At 35.9% G+C, this 7,009-nt stretch overlaps 1 pseudogene; it reads left to right on the top strand.

Annotated features, from left to right (window-relative positions):
- The first annotated feature begins 259 nt into the window (after positions 1-259).
- LOC137711342 (uncharacterized) lies at positions 260-1,248 on the top strand (annotated as a pseudogene).
- The last annotated feature ends 5,761 nt before the right edge of the window (positions 1,249-7,009 follow it).

The following is a 7,009-nucleotide window of genomic DNA, read 5'->3' as shown; positions in this document are numbered from 1 at the left end:
CATAGGTGGCGATGTTTTAAGATATATGTGTTAATGATAATATTTTATTTTAGTTAATACTTTTTTATGCATATGATTGATATTATGCAAAATGATTGGATTGCAAATTATTGAATGTAATTCATTTTAGCGATTGAATATTATGTAAAACGATTGGATTACAAATCATTGAATGTAATTCGTTTTTTGTTGATTGGATCTTATGCAAATTGATTCGTTTTATTGTGCTTTAGTGCTTTCAAATATTTGTTGTTTAGGTATGGATAGTGACAATAATCTGAATGCTGCTTAAGAGGCGAAAGGAAAGAGGCGTAAATGGGAAGCATTTGAGGAAGAAGCATTGCTATATGTTCTTGGAGATTTTGTTACTAGGAAGCACCGGTGTGACACAAGTGCTTTCAAAGAAGGTACTTTGCTTGTAGTTGCGAAAGCTGTCAAGGTTTTATGTCATAGTTCAAATATAAAGGTAAGTCCACATATTGAGTCAAAGTTGAAGAAATGAAAAAAAAACATATAGTCTAGTCCTTGACATGACGAACATGAGTGGATTTCTATGGGATGCTGTCAAAAAATGCATTGAAGTTGACAGTGATGAAGCATGACAAACTTATGTGCAGGTTCATATCCTATATTATTTACCGATTAGTTTTTTCTTGTAGCTCTATTTTTAACATATGCTAAATATTAATATTGCTATGTTGATATAATCTTAGAAAGATAAAGATGCTGAGGGATGAAGAAGCACACCTTTTCCATTGTATGATAGATTTGCATATATATTTGGAAAGAATCATGCTACGGGTAATGTTGTCAAAACCCTTGCTGAAATGATGGAGGTACAAAGCAACAATGAGGTTGATGCAAGTGATATTGGAAACAAAAATGATGTTTCTCCAATGAACCAGCAAAGCAACCAATCTACAAGTAGTCAAAGAAAGGAAAAGAAGCATGAGAAGTTTAAATCATGGAACCGAGGTAATTATCCATGGACTGACAGAATTTTATGTTGAAAGTGGAAAAATGACGCAAAAGGTAACTGAAGCTATAGTTTGAGGTATCGCAGATCATAGTGACATAGTTAACGAACTTAAAGCAATAGGTCTTTCTCCTATGCATCAAATTGAGAATCGACTCTTATTTTGAAAAAAAAAAAAAAAACCACAAAATGTGGGAGTGTTCAGGTCAATAGATTCCAAACTCAAAAAAGCGTTCGTCCAAAAGCTTTTAAGCGACAAAGCAAGCAAATGATTATATTATATGGTGCCTTTTGATATGATTTTATTTTGCTAATTGTACAACCTTAGGTTCTGGCTTCCAACTTAGTCTTGCACTGTGAAATATTTTGCCTAATGTTTTAATCACGTACAAATACATTAGTTTTAATCACGTACAAATACATTACTTTTGAATGATAATATTGTAGTTAGCTATTGCAAGTATGTTGCAAATTATTGTAACTAGCGTATATTGTAGTTATTATAAGTATGTTATTTGGTTTTTTATTTGCTGGAAAGCTGTTGGCTTTAATGGAAGTTTGAAGCAAATCTAGTTTAAGGTTGTTTGCCAGTTTACAATAAGCAATTAACTTTTTTATTCATTTCTTTTCAAACTTGGTGTCTGGATTTCAAGCTGAACAATTAAAAAAAAAAACAAAACAAAAAAGATAAGTAGGAAGCATCCAAAATTATCTTTTTTATACAAGCATTTGTATTGTTAAGTTGATGACAGTTTATGTAAAAGAGCATTTAAGGTCAATTTCAAGCTGGACAATTAAAACAAAAAGAACATAAATAGAAAAATAAAAAATAAACAAACATTCACATTCCAATATCAAAGGACTTTTGAGTATGTTTAGGGAAATTCCAGTATCAAAGAACAAGAAAGGGTTGAGTCTCACTCTCATCCTATATTGTTAATTTTGATAATTTCTTTAAAATACAACAATAATTTAAGTTCTAGTCCGAGCATGCACCAAAGTTGTGACGACCCGTCCCTAATTTCTGTATAATTTCTCCCCGAGTGTGTAAATGAACTTTTATGCCCTTGTTGGCAAAGTGACGTGGATGTACTTTTCCCGTTATCTTGATTAAATTTTATTCATCGTTACGAGTGTGCGTTAAATTATTCAGTGTTAAAAACACTGTTTTTAATGAGGTACGGTAGATTTCTTTTGATTTCATGTGTACAAACCTTATCACTTCTTTTCTTTAAAAACTGACCCGTGCCTTACTCACTTTCACCAACCAATTAGACTTTCCCTCAAATCCCTCACAACCAATCAAGTCTTTTCCCTCATTTCACTCCCACCAATTAGAAATCACCCTCATTTCTCTCCCCAATCAGAGTTCATTCTCACTCTCTCTCTTCTCCTTCTCTCTCCCTCTAACCTGTACTTTACCCTTCTCTGCAACAAAGAAGAACAACACCAAATCTTCACAAATTGAACCAGTGTCCACCACCACCGTGCTCCACTCGACCTTACGAACATAACCGTACCAACCGATCACAAGTTGGTTGGTTTTGCTCCGACGAGTTTCAGGCCGAGTTGCAAGGTTTTAGGATATGGGGAAGCTTTTACACAACTCTTAGGGTCCCTAGACTAATTTTGGGGTCGAGTTGACATTGAAACCAGCAAGTTCAAAGAGTCAAAGTTTAGGTTGAAAGCTTTCGAGGCTTTTTCAATCCTTTTCCATCCACCTTTCGGACTTTTAAGAGGTACAATTTTGTTCTCCTTGTCACAAACTTCAAATCCATATAAATTGCATGGAAAATGGTTGAGAAATGAGCAAGTTATGAAGGTTTGAAATTTTTCCAAAAATAGGTGAAAATCCCCAGTTTCCGACGAACAAGACGGCGGCGGACAGTAAGGGTCACCAGAGAAGACGACGAATATTTCATCAAAGTTGACGAAATATTCCTAACGTCCGTTAGGATTCTGTTAGGCGCGTGCCTGAACGTGGCCGTGGGTTGGGCGGCGCATGAGGGCACGTCCTGCCTTCAGCTGACGAGTGGTTGACATGTGTGGGTCCATGACTTCGAGTAGAACATTTTTGTATATTCAAACCTTCTATTTGAGCAAGCTATGGGGAGTTTTTCCTAGTTTTTTTTTCGTATATGTGCTAATTAAGTAATTATTATTAGTTGTTTTGCATATAAGGGAGACTTATCCTAAGGACGTACGAGGACAAGCAAGGCTAGAGGGCTACAATCCATCGACATATCAGTGAGTGGGCGCTTTGTTTTTGTATATATGTATATAAACTTTATAGTTTCCATAATGCATTTAAATTGGTTTATGCTTTTATGCCATGATTTATTTAATTTTAAAAATGATGTTATGTGGTTGAGATTTATATGTTGTCATGACATATTCATATGCATTTTTCTTGCTCATAAATGTTGCACTGTGTGAAATGCTAAAATAATCCTACGAGATGCGCATGTAAGTTCAAGTAAGTTTATTATGCTGATTCGACTCATTGAATCATTATGGCATGCATATATTCATGTAGTCCGCTCATCATTGCTGCACCCCGATGTTAGTGCTCGTCCAGGGCCAAGGCCAGTCCTTCATGTGATGTTCACCTCCCGCATCGCACACTCACATTGGATCCAAGTAGGTGTCAGTCATGTAGTACAGGTCACATTAGGCGTCTCTGATTTGGTGACCGCGATTATCGCCAATCTTCACATGATCGTAGCATTAGAGTGTATATCTATTTTACACCCAGTCCTGTCGTACAGGTCACATTTGGTGACTCTGACTCGTGTGCTAGCATAGATTGATGAGCAAATTAGGTCAGTCGTACAGGTCGTATTAGGTGACTGACTGGTATGTTATCATAGATTGTTGATCGTTTGATTTCACTTATGCTACTATTGTGATATCGTGATTTGGCATGCTTTTGGTTTTACTGCTGAGTTGCATTTGATTTCATACTTATATGTAGTATGATTTTCTGGAAACTATACATGTTTTACAGTAAGGGGTTAGTATGTTCGAACAATAACTGTGTTTTACAAACCTTTATAGTATGTTTGGACAATAACTGTGTTTTACAAATCTTTATTTTTGTGCCCACTCACCCTTCTGTTTTTCGGCCCATCAGGTCCTTGATAGCCGACCTACTCTGTGGACATAAGGATCACCCGATGATTCTAACTTAACTTTTTTTAATGTAGGGACTGTTTCCAGTTGTGTATTAAGTACTTTTCTAGTTTCCATTGCACTATTTGTCATCTATACTCTGAACATTTGTATTCTATGGGTTCTACCCATTTTTGCGCACTCATTTTAGTAGCTTAAATAAGTTCTAGTTTCGGTTTTAATTTATCCACATTTTTACATCATTCACACTTTGGTTACGTCATTTTCAGGTGACGGCCAACATGTGTCAAAACTGGTGAGAGTTTTATTTTCATTATCCTACTTCTTAGTTCGACACTGAACCAAATGCTTCACTAAGTCAGTCAAACTTAGTCTATTCTAAGTCAATCTAGCTTAGTCCTTGAAGCTAGTCTAGTCTGAAATAGTTTGATGCAACAAACAAACTAATATAACCTTGATCGTGAGATGCATCCAATGGCCAGTAAAATTTGGATAGAGGAATTGGTTGACCCGCAAAAGGAGGAGATGGTTATGTAGAGGAACTGGTCGACCTGCCAAGTATTTTATTTCTTGCACATATGTACCTGCAAGCTCAAAGACGTGGCATCAACTCTAAAAACTAAAACATTATTCCAAACAACTTTAGAGAAATATTTAGTTCATCTTAAACTTTTATTTGTGAAATTGCATATTTTTGTACTCATTGAGAATTATTGTGTAGAGGTGTGTTTCCTTGATATGGAAATAAGAAAAATTATAACTTATTATAAAGTGGATTTTATTCCTATACATAACTTGTTCCAAGTTGAGGGCGGAATTTTTATGACTTTAAGGAGGTTATTCCTTTATAGAATACTACTCTAAGAGAGATTTTACTATTTTGGGTAGGGTTAGCATGACAAATCATGGGAGGTGAGGTCGGAGGTGTTTCCACATCTATATTTACTAATAAATTAAATGTTGTATTCAAATATTGGAATTTACCATTTTGTTCCTAACTAAATAAATGAATTTTTTTTGAAATCCTAATTAAGGAGGGCAAAATTTGGTACAGTAAAACCTTTATAAAGTCATAAATTTGGGATCAACCCAATTTTACAACTTTAGAAAGGTTATTACTTAATAGAGGTATTGACTTATTTATCCTTAATGGATATTGTATTTCCTAAATAGGATTCATTGGGTGCCAAGTATTTAATTTCTTGCACATATGTACCCGGATGCTTAAAAGCATGACATCAACTCTAAAAACTAAAGCACACACCAAACAAATTTAGAGAAATATTTTAGTTCATCTTAAACTTTCATTTATGATATTGCTTATTAAGTGTTCAAAAAAGCAATCTAGGTGGTACCTAGGCATTAAGCGGAGGACCGCCGCCGCAATTAGTCATAATCATTTACGAAATTAGAAGCCTATTAGGCAGCCACCTGGGCAGGATTAGACGGGGTTAGGCGGGTCTAGGCGAGACAAGGCAAGATGGATGGGGCTGGGCGAGGCCATGTGTAGGACTTTGCTGAAATATGAAAATCTTTTAAATGCAGAAGAGACGGCAAAAACTCGTGGAGAATAAGATGTTTAAGTTATTTGTTAGATTAATATAATGCTATGACGTCGTCGTTTTTCAGCCAAAACTAACCTCTTGTAATGACTTTCTTTTTGGTTTTTATATTCAATTCTTTTCCTCTAAAGACCCCACCATTTCTTAATCTATATGGCTTTTGCTTTTACCGTTTCTTTCTTTTCTCTTGTAAGGCCCCACTTTCCCACCAAAAAAATAAATATTTATAAATATGTTTCAAAATTAGCAACATTGTTGTAATCTTATAAGTCATTCAATGTGTGGATGGCCAACCCACTACAACTCTATATGTTTGTCTACTAATCCACTTGCTACCTCATCCTTCCATATAAAATCACACACAAAAACACAAAGCCTTACGACTGAAAAGAGAGAAAAGAAAGAAGGAAAAAGAGAGGAAGAAGAGAGAAGCCACAAGGCTCATGGCAAAGAAAAGAAAAAGAGAGGAGATAATAAAGAGAGTTATCTTTGTAATCTTATTATTTCAGATTATAAATGAAAGCATCACTGCTGCTCCGATGACGTACTTCAGTCACATTGACTATAGAGGAACCTCATATATTTTGTGTTTTGTTTATTTATTCCACTACACACACCGTCGATTTTACAACAAACATATACTTGTATTTTATTGTGACAGCCCGTCCCGAATTATTCGTACCATATGTGTGAAATGACGATTTTGCCCCTGGTGGTTATGTTGCATTTTGGGGTGTTTGTTTTGTTGGCTTGTTGGCTGCATCTGGACCACACACACACTCTCATCCCTATCTCATTCCCATATACTTTCCCTATCCCCTCTCTCTCTCTCTCTCTCTCCCTCTTCTTCTTCTTCTTCGTACGGACAAGTACCAAAACCCTTGCAAACGTTGTAGATCGAGGTGGAAAACTACATCTTTGTGTTCGTGAGGATCATATGAGTTCAACTATACCATTTCAGGTAGGAAATCCTTCTATTTCACGTTGAACCATGGAACCCCGATTATGGTTATTGTTATGCACACGTGAAATGTTGTTTTTTCAGGGAATTTGAAGCTTGTAGGAAGCTTAGTGAGGTCCTTAGGAAGCTTGGGGTAGTTCGTTGGAAAGATTTGGATGTCGGGATTGTGAGTTACAGGTTTGGCGGGATTTTGTGAAGTTTCTCTGGCGTGATTTCGTGAATTTTAGGGATTGAAAGTGGTAAGATTTTGTTCTACTTGTTGAAAGCTTCATTTTGGTACCAATTTCATGGAATTTGGTTGAAAAACGAGTGAGAAAAGAAGGTTTGAAAATTTTCCGGTTTTCCGGCGACCACGACGGCGACCACATCGGAGGTGTG

The sequence above is a fragment of the Pyrus communis genome, chromosome 12 (genome assembly GCF_963583255.1).
Source record: "Pyrus communis chromosome 12, drPyrComm1.1, whole genome shotgun sequence".
NCBI lineage: Eukaryota > Viridiplantae > Streptophyta > Magnoliopsida > Rosales > Rosaceae > Pyrus > Pyrus communis.
This window is presented reverse-complemented; position numbering and strand designations above follow the sequence as displayed.